Below are 15,578 nucleotides of genomic sequence, written 5' to 3' on the forward strand. Positions count from 1 at the left end.
TTCATCCCACACCCCAACCGCTTTCCCTGGCCTCAAACCCCCTCCTGCATCATTAAAAGAATCATGGAAGACAAAGCTTATTTTAAGGATGTAAGAATCTGCCAGCAGTTTAGGTATAACTAAGGATGCTGCAATCTCTGGAAAGCATGTTATAGGGTTTGAAAGCAAAGAAAATGCTGAGATTTTTTTTTTAGAGCATTTGTTCCTAGTCTTACTTTGCCTCTATTAAAAATACAACTGATGAATTTGAAGTACAGGCAGTCCCCGGGTTACGTACAAGATAGGGACTGTAGGTTTATTCTTAAGTTGAATTTGTATGTAAGTCGGAACTGGTACATATTGTAGGGGAAACTCTAGCCAAGCATTTCTCCAGAGCTCAGTTTTATTCTCCCACACCTCACTTCCCTCAGTCCTTTATTCTCAAGCTGAGGTGTCTGCTGAGAAAAGCCGCTCCACGTCTCCCTGGTCTGCTGGGAGGAGTGCTAGCTTTGCGTCTCCCTAGTCTGCTGGGGGGAAGCAGCTAGTGCGGGGTTGCCTCACCCCGTTTGTAAGTAGGGATCTGATGTAAGTCGGATCCATGTAACCCGGGGACTGCCTGTAGTTCATACTGTTATGTATTGTAGCCGGGTCTCCCTGGCAGCAGGGTGGCCTAATGGTTAGGTCCCAGAATTAGCTGGCAGAAAAGGAGCGCAGAACCCTGCCACTGGTGCCCCGGCCTAGAAACTCCAGATCACTATATGAGGATAGTCCTTAAGTTGGGGGCATGGCCCCAGGAGTCCAGATTTTCCCCTTTGCTAGGTTTCTAGCAGGTTTCCCCCTTTTGTCCCAGAAGGTGGGGCTAGAGGCTTACATGATCCCATGGTTGGCCAAGTGAACGGACTTTGGTTCCTAGCCAGCAGAGATCAGAACCACACTCCTGTCTCCTCGCTGGTCAGCCCCTAACTGAGCTAGGCTCCTTCCTTTTACCTCTCTCCAGACCTGGCTACAGGTAAAGCGGGGTGGAGCTAGCTGGGCCAAAATGCTTTGTTTAACTCCTGTGATGCCTCTCTTCACTCCCTTATGCTGCATTATTTCTTATTTGTACTCCTTGTTCTTATTTGTACTGGGGTAGCAGGCAAGAGCTACCTAAATCAGGACTCCCTTGTGTTTGCTGTTATACAAACAAGAACAAAAAGATGGAGGCAGTGATCTCTTTTGTGCCTAACTCCGCGTTTCTCAAACTGTGGGTCCCGACCACCCGGGGGGTTGCAAGCAACTTAAAGGGGGGGTCGCGGTATCACAAAGTTTGAGAACCCCTGGCCTAACCTCATCTAGATTGTGTAAGCAGTAGCTGTTCTGATGGGGCTGTGATTAAAAGCAGCAGGCAATTCACCTGTGCGTGAACCTCAGCGCAAAGTCAGGACACACAATAATGTTCAAACCAGCCCACTTGTAATTCTATTGTTAAGTTTGGCTGTATCTTGATGTTTGTTTGCTAGTATACGTGCCCCATGGTAAATGGCCCTAGACCAGAAGGAAATACTAAGATTATTGTATTCGCTTGTGTGGGAACCTGTCCATGGTTAACGTTGTATCCACTTATGAGAACAGAACAACGGGGAATGTTACCACACTGCCTTCACGTGACACACGCCCGGATCATTTAAATGTATAGTAAGTTTTCCTCTGATTGCTGCTTTTGTACTTACTAACCCTAGAATACCAATGGCAGCAAAGTGAATTGATTTGATGTGTAAAACTATGAAGGCTAATGTTTTAGGCGATCTTAGCCTTGCCCTTTAGCTACACACGTTTGTCTAAGTTGCTCAGCAGAGGAGGGACATGGGTTTCAAAGCATGGGTCAGTGTGTGCTGAACAGTGGAAATCTACAGACACATGCTGGGCTAGGATACTTGCTGGACTGTGTTTGGGTACATGGTGGCATGCTGGGTATGCTCCTTTCATCTCCGATTCATCTAAATGCTGTCTGGGGAGTGTCGGCCACCAGAACAGAGGGCTTCAAAAGCCATTTTTTGGGAAACCCTGAGGAATTTATGAAGGGACTCTAAGGCAGAATGGTCATATACTGGCCAGCAGAGATCAGAACCACAGTGTTTTAGGTAAGATCCCAAGCATCTGGTGACCTGGAGTGTGTGACCAATCCTTTGGAGTTGGAAGAAGCTAATATATGTAATTTTTGGTTTTGATAATCTTCTGCAAGAATATTCAATTTGTCTGGATGCTACAGAGAAGCTAGAGTCTGTGACTTCATGGTAGAACTAATTTAATCTAGTGACCCAAGAGAACACTTTTGTTACTGGTTTGGGGAAATTTAATGAGAGAAACCAGGGCAAACACCCCAGACTGGTAATATAGTCTGTCAATCTGACCTGAGTTTGGCACTCTTCACTGTAAATAAGGTGGAACAATAGAACTTTACCTACTGGCTCTGATGTGAAAATGTATTTTTAATAGAACTAAAGAACAAATCTGTCACTGAGTTCCTAGCAACTCTGAACCGATACCTCTGAAAACGATATGGTATACACTGGCCTGTTATTACTTTCCTATCCCTACCTCTCTTGGCCTCCAGGCGTCCACAAATTACTGCATTCTGGCACCAATTTCTAGTAGTGTGTGCTCCAAGATTTTCACGGAGTGATCGGCAAAGGGTCCTTTCCTCCACAACCTGAGAGTCTGAGCTTTGCACTTAGTTTTCTCTCTTTAGAATGGCTCACCATTAGGCCATGAACCAAAATTATCTTAATTATTAGTACATAGAATAGTGGGCAGAGACTCAGGAGGCCTGGTATTATATCTGGCTCTGCCAGATATGATCTTGGGCAAGTCACTTTGACTCTCTTCTCTCCCCGTCCTGTTTATTTAATCTTAGCTGATGCCATCACAATACTATATTTGAACAGAATGAATCTCACTGAGACTAGGAGTGACAAAAAGTCTAGCTTGCTAGGATTATATCTAGGGCTTAGCAAACATATCCAGAAAAGTCAATTTGCACAGCTCTTTATGGAGCTCTCTAAAAGAGACCCATTCCAAAGTCCACTACCCAAAATTGCCCACCGTGTTCAAGTTCTTGCAGGGCTATGCATTATACTCCTGTTCACCATTGTTTGTACAGGGATGGCTGTCACAAAACAATTGCCTGCAATGCACAGGGAGTTTCTGCAATGCACTGAATTCCTCTGCTCAATCTTCCCATGCATTCCCAGAAAGGATCTGGTTCTACCGCCTTTCTGGGGCAGTTTGAGCACTGCAAGAGTTGGCCCATTCACGCCGCCCATTAGAAACACAAACCTTTGCACAGAAAAATGATTATAAAAATGATGGACCACCTAGCTCTGTCTCTCATGGTCTCATCTATCAAAAACCACACACTCTGTATGAATATAGGAGCAGAATAATTATAAGCCTCTCTGAGAACTGCATTTCAGATGCCTTGGGAATCTGTCTGGGTTCATTGATTTTAATTTAATATCTGTAACCTTTCAGGTCACTCTGGAGATAAAAGAGGTGCACGCTCCATTTCTAACAGTGAGGAACAAGGATCATTATCGATTTTGCCCAAATGGCTTAGCTCTGAATCAGTGTCCTACATAAAAATTATTTTTGAATATCTTATGTGGGGGGGGGGGGGGGAAGGGAAATCTTTGACTCTAGTTTTACTTCCTTTCTCCAGATTTTTAATAAAGGACAGGGTAATCATGGTGGAAATAACTGAGCCATTAACTAATGTTATAGGTTAATAATAGCCTCGAAGCCTAATAATAACAATTTTCAGTGTTTTTTCACCAGTACATCTCAAAGCACTTTACAAAGAGGTCATCATCATTCACAGGTAGGGAAACTGAGGGATGAAGAAACAAGGTGACAGGCCCAAGGCCACACAGCAGGAGACCCAGGATTTGAACCCAGTGTCTTTTAAGTCCCAAGCCAGTACGTCCTCCACTAGGAAACTGCCATCCTAATATAGCAGGCTCCTTTCAGATCATCTTTGAATGGAGGATCAATGCTAAGGCTAGACACATTAGTTCCCTTTAAAATAAGACCCAGTTTGCAGCATGGCGGTCTCCAGAAATTTTTAAAGCTATTAAACATACAAACAAGGTCCCTTCTTGGGGCCAAAGTCTGATTCCTTCCCCATTCAAACTTCCTCACAGCCGTCAGGTGGGACTAGCTGAAGTTAATCCGGGTCCCTATGCACAACCTCATAGGCAATAGCGGCCCGAGGCAGGCTGCGGCTGCTGGCGACCCAGGCGGAACACGCGATCAGCACCCCCGCCTCCACGGCCGTCAATGGTGTGACATCATCGGGCGCCCCGTGACATCATCATCAGGCGCCATTGAAGGCGGCACCCGAGTCGACCTATAGTCGCAGGCCGCCCCTGCTCACAGGAGGCCCCTTCATCCTCACTCTACAGAGCACTCGTCTCGTTGCATCCCTACCCCTGTTGCCTCCCCATATTTAGTGCGGTGGTGCCCAGCCTCTCTTTGCATAAGGGGGCCTCCCAGAGCCTTTTATGTAGGGGATGGTGGTGATGGCCTCCTGGAGATTGGGATGGGGCTGAACCCAAATCCCTCAGTCACAAAGATTTCTGTTTAGGTGAGGTCACTTCCTGCTTAGTCCTTTGCTCAGGTGGCAGATGATATGCTTGCTAGGGGTCTGGTTTTCAACTGGAAAGTCTGGTCGCAAAGGGGATCTGTCACTGTCCAGTCAGAGCAACTGAGCAGACATCCAACGTCTGGGTGCTGTGGGCAGGGGAGCCACCAGGTCATCACCTGTGCCAAACCTGCATAAGCCTAGACCACCTCCCGGCTGCATCAGGGGGCTACAACTCCCAGATCCACAGGTGAGTCTACAGGGAGTGGGAGCGGAGTGGACCAGGAGGGCAAGATGCAGGACAAATGCAGGGCCTCGGAAGAGGTTCCGGCACTCCTGCTGTAGTGTTTGGGTTTTTTAAATATTAAAGTTGGCAACAGGCCCAGCGTCCTTCTATCTACTGAGGTGCAGGTTGGAAGGGCCCATGTAGGTCTCCCTTGTTTCCCCTAGCACAGTGGTTCCCAACCTTTTTGATCTATTAAAATTGTACGGACCCCCCCCCCCCAACGATATAGCTGTTTTCAAACAAGAGAGCGGCCCTGCCTTTCTCCGTTCTGGGTCAAGGGGAGCAGTGGGAAGCGGCTGACAGCATGTCCTTTGGCCTGTGCTGTTTCCTCAGCTCCCACCCTCTCTGTCCTCTGCCCATCCATGGAGGATAGAGTGAGGAGGCTCTCGCAGCCAAAGGCAGCTCCTGCCCCGGCACTTCACCCTTGGCCAGGCATGGAGCCCTGGGGAGGAAAAAAAAAAGCAAAGGAAAAGAAAAGTAAGGCTTGAGCCCACTACAGGACTGGGAGTGGGCTGGAGCATAAGCGACAATGCAGTTGGCAGCAGGAGGACAGATGGTCACAAACAGCGAGCCCTGGCCAAGAATTGCCTGGCAGAAAGTCCCAGTCCCACAGCGGGCCCAATCCTTACTTCTAAACTTTCTGCGGACCCCTATGGTACCATCACAGACTACCAGGGATCCGCGGACCACAGTTTGGGAATGAGGGTTTCCAGATACTTTCACAAAAAACACAGAACATTGTGGGAAAAACCATGGTTGAGCAAAAAGACCAAAGTTGTTGAGCAAAAAAATTAACCAAACTGCACTTTTAAATCTCCCGACTTCCCCCACCCCCTCCAGACCTGACAGGGAAACAATGTCCCAAGCAGCCTTCCATCCAAGAGGCCGGACTTGACCGGACAGAGGCCACAAATACCCAACTGTCCTAGCCAATACTGGACACCTGGCAACCCTGTTGGGAACCACTGCTCTAGTGTAACTCAAGGAGAAAGGCCAGAAGAAGCCTCTGAGTTAGTGGTGGAGTAGGAAAACTTTCACGCCAGTACTCTGTTTCTTACAGCATGAGGAGGCCACAAAGATGTCGTCATATTCACATATGAGTCCTCAAATCAGGCATGAGCCTGTTTACTGAAGACTTGCAGGGAAAAAGGGTTCACTGGCTAACAAGGACAGATTAGAGGACAACACACCACCACCTTCCAGTCCCTGCCCTTGCTTGCTGTCTTTCATCCTCCATCCTTATACTCCTACTTAAATGCATGCAGGCTTGCTATCTCTCTCACATCATCACAGAAGCCCAGGCAGAGGTGGAAGGGGAATTCTCCAGGCAGAAAAAGTCTCCTTTTACCTCAACATTGATTCATCACCGTTGGCGTAAGAGAGATGTTGGCAGAAGAGAGCTAACAATTTTCAGAACCCCGAGAAATCAATTTACTCAATAGATTCATAATTTTTGTGATCGAGAATATCAATAGGTGTAGGTGTGTCTGTAGCTCCAGCTATATATAACAAAACCAAATCCCTAGCAGGCTTGCTTGATTTTTTTGGCAGCACAGGGATTCCTGGTTATTTCCTTCATTGCAAAGAATAACTTGGAGAAATGTGAAAGTGAGGAGGCAGCCGGTGTGATTTTTATCTCTCTCTCGGTTTCATAAAGCTGACACTATAAAAATGTTAATCATAATGTTCTCCAGTCATGGATACTGTGATTGTTTTGCCCCATCAGCCCAGCATACCTATAAAAAATTAAGTAATCATTCCACACACACAGGAGCCAATACTCCTATACAAGAAAAAATAAGCCTACTAGTGGTTGGGTTTTGTGAGGAGGCTGGGTTTTGTGTTCTCTCAGGTAGTTAGAAATACTGATAGTTTATGGATAGCAAAATGGCTGTAGAATCATAGAGCTGGAAGAGACCACAGAAGGTCATCAAGTCCAGCCTCCCGCTCTAGGCAGGACCGATCCCAACTAAATCAACCCGGCCAGGGCTTTGTCAAGCTGAGACTTAAACACCGCTAGGGATGGAGACTCCACTACTTCCCTAGGTAACCCATTCCAGAGCTTCACCACCCTCCTAGTGAAATAGTTTTTCCTAATATCCAACCTGGACCTCTTCCACCACAACTTGAGACCATTGCTCCTTGTTCTGCCATCTGTCACTACGGAGTGGCTGTGCTGAAAAACAAACCACCAAACGTTGTTCATCAAAACTATGTACTTTTGATAGGCATTTTTAGCAGCCAAAATAAAGGAGTTTAGAAAAGCCTAATACGTTTCAGGTATAAAAATACTCAGACGTTGATCTTCCAACTGTCATAGAAATAGGCTCACTTCAGAAAGCAGATTCTGTCTTCCCTCATCCATCCCATATCATCTGCCCATTACTGCTCAGCTCTCTTGATCTGAAAATTAAGATCCTCTAGACTAATGGTGGTCCAAAGCCACAGTTTAAGAGCCAGTGACCTACAGTACACTGCATTTTTAGTAACTGCCCCATTATGCTAGGGGCTGTACAAAACAAATCATCCTTATTACTAGGTGCAAGGCATGGGTAGCTGGGTGACAGTCTCTCATCTGTGCTATGTAGGATGTTAGATTAGATGAGCTAATGGTACTTTCTGGGTTTGTTGGGTTATTTGTTTTGTTTTTTTAACAACTATGTATGTTGAGAGACAGCCCCTACCATAAGACTGCAGACTGAAGCAGACAATTGTACAACTATAGAACAAATGTTGATCCTACTCGTTACAAAATCAAAAGTCAGCCTTTTCCTCCAAAAAAACCTATGCATTTTTTAAAAAAAGCTGATGGAGTCTTTGCAGTTGCCTTGTGGGTTTTGAGCCTTCCACATGCACTTATTGTCCACAGTTTTTCAAGCTTTTCTCTTCAACCATGAGTGCTAGAAACCTTTTTTCTAAATTAAATTTGAGATTGAGTATTATTTGTCTCCAGGAGTTAGGGCTTTATATAAAAGGCCAAATATTGCAAGGGTCAGTAAAAATACAAGAGAGTTGCCAACCTTAGACAACACAATCCAAGAGATAGACACTACCTCAGATGTCCTGAGTCCTAGCTCAGTGCTTTAATCATATTCCCAGACCCTTTTGCCTCTTGTATACAACAAACATTATTGCTGCCTTCCAATGAAAATGGCAGTAGAGTAAAAGATTCATAGTTCTGGATATGGCTACTTCAGATCTCCCCCTATCCTGTCCTGCAGCACAGAAGTCATTCTAAAGAGGTGTTGGTCCTGACAGATTCAAGGCCCTTGGAGGACTGAAGAACAGAATTCTAAGCTGGACCCATGTTGCAAGTTATGTTTACTGAATGCAGCTGGAAGCAGCGGAAAGTTGTTTGGTCAGAAGTGGAGCGTCTGAATGAGGAAAGAATGTTCATGCTCATGCTCTTTTACCCCCCCACTCGGCTTCTTGCAAATTGCTAGGAACATTTGTCTACTTTCAATTGGGTAATAGTTCCAGACAGCCAGATTATGGGCCCAAGGAAAACTAGTGGAAGAAATACACAAAGGTAGTCCTGACTTCTACCAAGATCCTTATTTTCATGCAATACCAATCTTATTCTCTATAAGAAATAAAATTCAAGTCTCAGAAGAGTCAGCCAAATCCTTCACTCAAGCCACTTATTGTTCATTCCCTGTGACAGATGTATTTTTCATTTCTCTCCCTCACACACAGACAGTATTGTAATGTAAATCCATAAGCACAAATTCTTCACTGGATTAAACGCTGTCCAATTTCACTGTGGGCAATGGGATTGCATAAGGTGTAAACAACAGTACATCTTGGCAAAGCATGTTTTGAAAGCCCTCTCCTTGCAGTTGTTAGAACAGTAAGTGCCTGCTGGATGACACGATCCTGAATTCCTAATGAGAAGTTTTATGTGTCTGGAATAAAAGGATACGAAATAAAGCAAAATTAAAAAAATAAACATGGGGGGGGGAACTTGAGAGTCTCTATTAGTGATATAACTAAAAAGGACCCCCCAAAAATCCAATATGCTATTGGTAATTATATATCTAAATCTGTAAGAATTTGCCAAAAGATAAAATAAATCCTCTTTTGTGTACAGTGACATAGTCAAGAAAGAATCTTTGTTTCTCATATGTCAGCAAATTCCATAAAACTCAGCAGAAATTCATCCCCTCAGTGGCTGTAAACTGGCATGAACTAGAGTATACTAGCTGAGAAACTGGCCAAGGTAATTTAAAGAGATCTGCCTTTACTAGATATTTCATTCTGCCCTATGTTTCCTGGGACTAATCACCAAGCATATTCTTTGTTTAAAATACACAGTACTATATACATTTGAGTCTTCCATAATCTAAATTTCCTTAACAGTTGGGTGTGAGGCTGATCCAAAATCAATGGCAGGTCCTTTCATTCACTTCCGTAGGCCTTGGATGAGGCCTTATCTACCATATATTTGAGAGTGTTTGTGTGTCCGTCTGTCCATGTGTGCGTCTGTTTATTCAACTCCTTCTAAATGCTAAGAGCTAGGAACACCATATGCAGCTTCCTCCTATCATAACTTAAAGCAAGGGCAGGGTTTGGTTGTGCCGGAACAATGGGATGAGCCTGGAATATGATTGTTTCTCATAACGAGAACAGGGAGGGGTCTGCTAGTAGGTGCAACTATACTGTAGAATGACCACAGGGAGGTGGGTGGTAAGAGACTGGTAAGCTGGAGTTGGTAAGAGACTGGTAAGCTGAGGACAGGGCTCTGGAGGGTGCCAGCCATCATACATGAGTAAGTCGCTGGCTGAGCAGCGGCATCCTCCTTGCCCTAGCCAGCCCCCAGGGTGCTGGCAGCTGGACAGCACGACGCCAGCTGCGCCAACTAGCTCCAGGGAGCCTGAGGCCAGACATTGCAGCCCTGGTCAGCTGGTGGCCAGGCAACATGGACCCCACCACTCCAACCAGCCCGGTGAGTCAGCCAACCTTTTGCAATCCCCATCCTGTGCCTTGAGCCCAAACACACCCTCCAACTATCTTCTCTGACTCCTACACTCCTCACCACCTGCCCTGACTCCTGCACCCCAAACTCTGCCCTGAGCTTCCAACCTCTGACGCCTGCACCTCCCACATCCCCAACCTGCTGTGTTGAGCCCTTCCTCATCCTCAGTCATGAGTCCTTCACTCCCAAACTCTCCAGGCACCTGCCCTGAGCCGCCCACATCTACAAGTTCCTGCCCTGACTCCTGCCCGCCTACCTGCCCTGAGCCCAGCACCCTCCACCCTCACTCCTGCATCTCCACCCCTGCCCTGAGCCTCCAATCTCTGACTCCTGCACCTCCCACCCCAGCCCCCTGCCCTGAGCCTCTCCTCAGCCCCTAACCCTGGCTCCTGAATCTCCCACATCCCCAGCTCCCTGTGCTAAGTCCCTCCTCATCCCCAATCCTGAGTCCTTCATCCTCCAATCGCCCCCACGTCCTGCCCTGAGCCCCTCACATTCCCAGGTCCCTGCCCTGACTCCTACATCCCCCAAACCCTCTGCCCTGAGCCCCTCCTTGATTACTTGAGCAATGCCAGGTAAATGTGCTAGTGAATTTATACTGATCTGAAAGCAGCTGAAAAGTTCACGAGGCCTTTGTGCTATGGCATGAGAACAGTCGTTACTTTAGCCAGGAGCACTCCCTACCTCCTCTTTTTATTGAAAACAAAGCAGTCACTAAGCAAGCAAATCAGCAGCACCACAGAGCCCTGATCCCATTGTCGCACATTGCTACTTTTAATGTTCCGAAGGAGCGATGCCGGCCTTGGTTCTCAGAACTTAATCCAATTTCTCTCTGGTACACATAACTCGATTTAAAACCCTTTTTACAGTGTGTTCTAGCTGCACTAGCCCAAGACCATAAATAAAGCTGCAAGTAGAACATACATCCTTAGCAAGAATGGCAATAAAAAGGGATTGTAGCCAGACTATGGCCCCACACAGAATGTGTAACAGGAATAGCGGGGCTATTAATTTCATTCAGCTGGGAAAATGGAGAGACCTGTTTCATCGGTCATCCCAATTCCTTTGCCAGTGAAAACGTAATCTCCAGTCTGAGCAGAATTAAGCAAATAATTGGCAACAAATAATGTAGGGAACAAATTTAGCTTCATTTCTGGCCACAAAGTGTCCAATAGCAGAGGACAGGCATTCAAAGTTATAAAGACTTGGAATTATACTCTTGGTCTCATAGCTTTCTCTTTTTCCTTTGCTATGTGAGGCTTTCCTAACCTGGGAGCCTGACTCTTCATTGTGGTATATTTTGTGTAGCCATTTATTGCAGTGCCAAGTGAGTTGAGAAAATGCCTGAAAAAAACATGACCATTGTGTTGTGACAAGATTGCATTGTTGTAAATGGTGCATGATTAGGGTCTTGGTGTTTAGAGTAAAAAAGACCTGGAGGTACTGTCAACTGCCTCAGGAACATAAGAAGAGCCATACTGGGTCAGACCAAAGGTCCATCTAGCCCAGTATCCTGTCTGCCGACAGTGGCCAATGCAAGATGCCGCAGGGGAAGTGAACAAAACAGGAAATCGTCAAATAATCCCTCTTTTATCACCCATTCCCAGCCTCTGACAAACAGAGGCTAGGGACACCATCCCTACCCATCCCATTGATGGGCCTATCCTCCATGAATTTATCTAGTTCTTTTTTTTGACCCTGGTCAAATCCTGTTCTTCACCACCTCCTCTGGCAAGGAGTTCCACCGATTGACTGTGTGCGCTTCATGAAAAAAAACTTCCTTTTGTTTTATTATCTAGCCATAAAAGCGCACACTGGGACGTTTCAGTGCAATTTGGAGTTATATGATGCAAACAATGCTTGGTCTTTCTTTTCATCCAAACAGATTTCTGCAACTATTCAATGTGTTCATTAGTTTGAAAAGTACATTTTAGGTCAGATTCCCCAGACAGTGTAATGGAGCACAACTCTATGGAAGTTGGTGGAATTATGCTGACTTAGACCAACTAGGGTCTGCCCTGGGCAAGTCACCCATTATTGTTTCTTTGACCAAATCAGATGAATACACTGTAGAATCAGAATTCTGCTGGCAAGACCTATGCATAAAAGTTCAAAATTCATTTTCTGCAAATAGTCCCCCAGCCAATTAAAGCACACACACACACACACACACACACACACACACACACACACACACACACACACACACACGTTGTGAACATTTACTAGAACAGTCTTGAAAAAGGGAACACAAAAGGGTTTCAAAGACGTGTGAAGTGTTCATTCAGTTAAATATTTGCAGTTTGTTGTTGTTGTGCATTAATTTTGGTATCATTATTTTCCCCATGTCTGATTCTCAATTAAAATGTGAGATTTTGATTTTTCCAAATATAGTATGAATGGCAATCTTCTGACAGATGAAAGACATGGAGAAAAAAATATCAGCAAAGATTCAGTTGCCATAATTTCTCACTCTCCAAAGTTAGTTAAAAAAAACCCCTAATCAATTAAAAAAATTCCATTGGTGCTACAATGGTAATTTTTAACTGACACTTTTGCAATTAGTGACAGTATAAAAGACAATGCCTGTCATATTTTAAATGTGCCAGGATTAAGGAGCCCATGGGTATTCAGAAAAATATACAACCCTTAGTATTAATCCACTTTTACTAATTAGTACTTGAAACACTATGTTAATTGAACTCACCAGCAGAAAATCAGAGTCATTGCTTGGAGGGGAGGCTTAGTCAAGGAAGAGATAATTAGGGGTAGATTTTCAAAATGAAATAAATTATTTGGTAATTTCTTTTAAACTAGATTTTCCTGACATGGCTTTGAAATCCCTGCTAGTAATGAACCATTTTTGGATGGCGCATTTATTAATTAGTCAGATCTAGGCATAGACAATTAGTAATGATATTGTTAAAATTACCATTTCACTTGTGGTTCTTATTCTTCACTGTTCATGTTTTTGCAGGATCAGAGGAACTATTAATCCATCTATCCCAGTGATCAATGACATATGTTCCTCTGGGCACACAAAAGAGATGGCTTTCCATATTCTTCCCTCACAGGCACATATCAAGTTCACTGTTTTGATTCCCTTCTCCCCCCCCCCCCCAAAAAAAAATCACCTTTTAAAATTGTATCTATTTCAATGTCAATAAGAGTAATAAGCAACATCTCTTCAAAGCTAATACAATTAGTATTACAAGAGATCCCCAGTAGCGTTAAAAAGATAATTCTACTGGGATTTTAAATTGGAAGCTCTCTGAAGTTAGTTATCTTGATGTTCAAAAACCCGCACAAAAACAACTTTTCCTTGTTTGTTGCAGTGAAGACAAAGTGACCCACTCAACTTTTGGCCAAAAGTTTTCACTATTTTCCATTATTATAAACCTTTCTCCAAAAACATAAAAATCTCCCCACTCTGCTTTATATTTCATAATATAGCTCTGGAGTGGAATCATAGGTCATGCTCATTTACTTTTAAAGCAATACCAAACTTGGGTTGAAAATTAAACATCATTCTATACGTATACAAATTTAATCTGCTCATATATCAAACTCCAATCTTCCCCTTTGTAATCTGCATTTAATTCTGCTTTCCACCTTGCCACTGACCTCCTAAAACTTCCCTCATGACTACCAGCCAAACACAATGTAAATTAAAATGTCTTTTAGATACAACTGGAGTGGTAACCATTGCAGTTGTTTCCAAAACATGCTAATGGATGCTCATCTCCCATAATGACATTCAAATAACAAGACAACAAAATGACTCTCTCAGGCATTATACAATTTTATCATTCAACTATAGTAATAGTCACCTATCAAGGACATCCATCATCATAATTATGGCCATGAATCAGCAAAGAATACTTGACTATGTGCTTGACTATCAACATGCTATTATAGTCAATAGCATTACTTACGTGCTTAATGGTAGGCATATGCTTTGGTGCTTTGCCACTGGAGCGGGGTGGTCACCCTGTTCCAGGCATTAAAAAAAAAAGTTAAAACAGCCCCGGGAGAGGGCTGTAGCTAGGGACCAATCACAAGAGGCCTTGTGGCAGCCAATCAGAGCCCAGGAAGGCTGTATAAGAGATGATTGGCCAGGCTAAGTAAAGTTTCACTCCAGCCCTGGGGGAAGAAGAGCTTAGCTGCCTGCTAGCCAGGGTACCAAGGACAGAACAGTGCTGGGGAAAGGCAGGGTGAGCCAGGGGCGCTCCAGCCTGAAGCCCCGTGACAGTAGGGATACCAGAGCTGCAGGGAGGCAGCCAGGGCAGGAGAAGGCAGCAGGTTCACACCCCCTTGCCTATGATAAGTGGCCATGTGATGTAAGGGGCTAGATGATGTAAGGGGTCACTGAGGCAAGGGGGGGCATAGGGAGTTGGGGTGGATCCCTGGGGGGGAGGATCCCAGAGTGTGGGGACACTGCGGCAGGGTAGTACCCAGAGGGGAGGGCACTACAGTTTGGGGGGATGTGGATCCTAACGCGAGGCGGCAGAGCCAATTCACAGGGAACAGCAGGTGTGACACTGGCTGGAAGGAGGCACTCCAGAGCTGAATTGAGCTAATTCCCAAGTGATCAGCATGAGGTGCCGTTCCAGTGAGTCACACCCTGCTACCGCCAACTTCCCTAACAATGTAAATATAATCCAAGGCTATGTCTAGACTGGCATGATTTTCCACGAATGCTTTTAACGGAAAAGTTTTCCGTTAAAAGCATTTGCGGAAAAGAGCGTCTAGATTGGCACGGACGCTTTTCCGCAAAAGCACTTTTTGCGGAAAAGTGTCCGTGCCAATCTAGACGTGCTTTTGCAAAACAAATCTGAGTTGTCTACACTGGCCCTTTTGCGCAAAAGCTTTGCGCAAAAGGACTTTTGCCCGAACGGGAGCAGCATAGTATTTCCACAAGAAGCACTGATTTCAGACAGTAGGAAGTCAGTGTTCTTGCGGAAATTCAAGCAGCCAGTCTACATGCAGCCCAAGTGTTTGATAATGGCCCTGGGGAAATAGATTTTGTTTTAATGCTCCTGATCAAAATTCTGGGTAAACACTTTTCCCCAGCTCTAGCCCTTATGCTTGTCTCTCTTCAGGGTGAGACATGTGCTACAGATCCAGGGGTGAGAGAGCAAAGGATGCAGCTGAGCAGATAATTAGAATTGCTTTATCAGATGTTGCTTTCCATTTGCTGGAGACTTGGATGAAATCAATATTGCCAGAGCAGGAGCGAAGAGATTTTGTTTAACTAGAACTTCAGTACTTTGGCTCATTCACTGAGGTTTTGTTAGTGCTTGTGTTGACTTTGCAGGTTTCACTGGGGAGTGGGAGGATTGTGTGTCCCAATTAAAGGGCTGAGTGTGCTGTTGTGTAGTGTAGAGCCTTCATAAAGCATCAGTTTTCGACATTTACAGCTGTATGCCCCAGTAGTTATAAACTTACTGCCACTATCCTTTTTCCTTGCAGACTCGTGGGACTCATGCCAATGTGATGGTTTGTCCCAGATGCCAACTATGAGAATGCAATAAACATTAGAAAGTAACCACTTCCCTGTTCAGACAGGTAGACCTGAACTTTATGGGTTTTCCAAGGCGACCACTGAAACACACCAGCTAGCTTCCTGGCAACATGGAGTTGACTGTTCCAGACAATTCATTTCATAACATGTATTTGTCAACAGATCGGATCAGAATGATCAGCGGCACAGAAAAAGC

At 44.8% G+C, this 15,578-nt stretch overlaps 2 long non-coding RNA genes across 2 annotated transcripts in view; one reads left to right on the forward strand and one right to left on the reverse strand.

Annotated features, from left to right (window-relative positions):
• The window catches only part of LOC142829795 (uncharacterized), a 133,519-nt gene that overhangs the window by 116,748 nt on the left and 1,193 nt on the right, over positions 1 to 15,578 (forward strand). The gene's annotated exons all lie outside the window — the stretch shown is intronic.
• The window catches only part of LOC142829796 (uncharacterized), a 293,243-nt gene that overhangs the window by 22,946 nt on the left and 254,719 nt on the right, over positions 1 to 15,578 (reverse strand). The gene's annotated exons all lie outside the window — the stretch shown is intronic.

The sequence above is a fragment of the Pelodiscus sinensis genome, chromosome 6 (assembly GCF_052426305.1).
Source record: "Pelodiscus sinensis isolate ZL-2025 chromosome 6, ASM5242630v1, whole genome shotgun sequence".
Taxonomy (NCBI): domain Eukaryota; kingdom Metazoa; phylum Chordata; order Testudines; family Trionychidae; genus Pelodiscus; species Pelodiscus sinensis.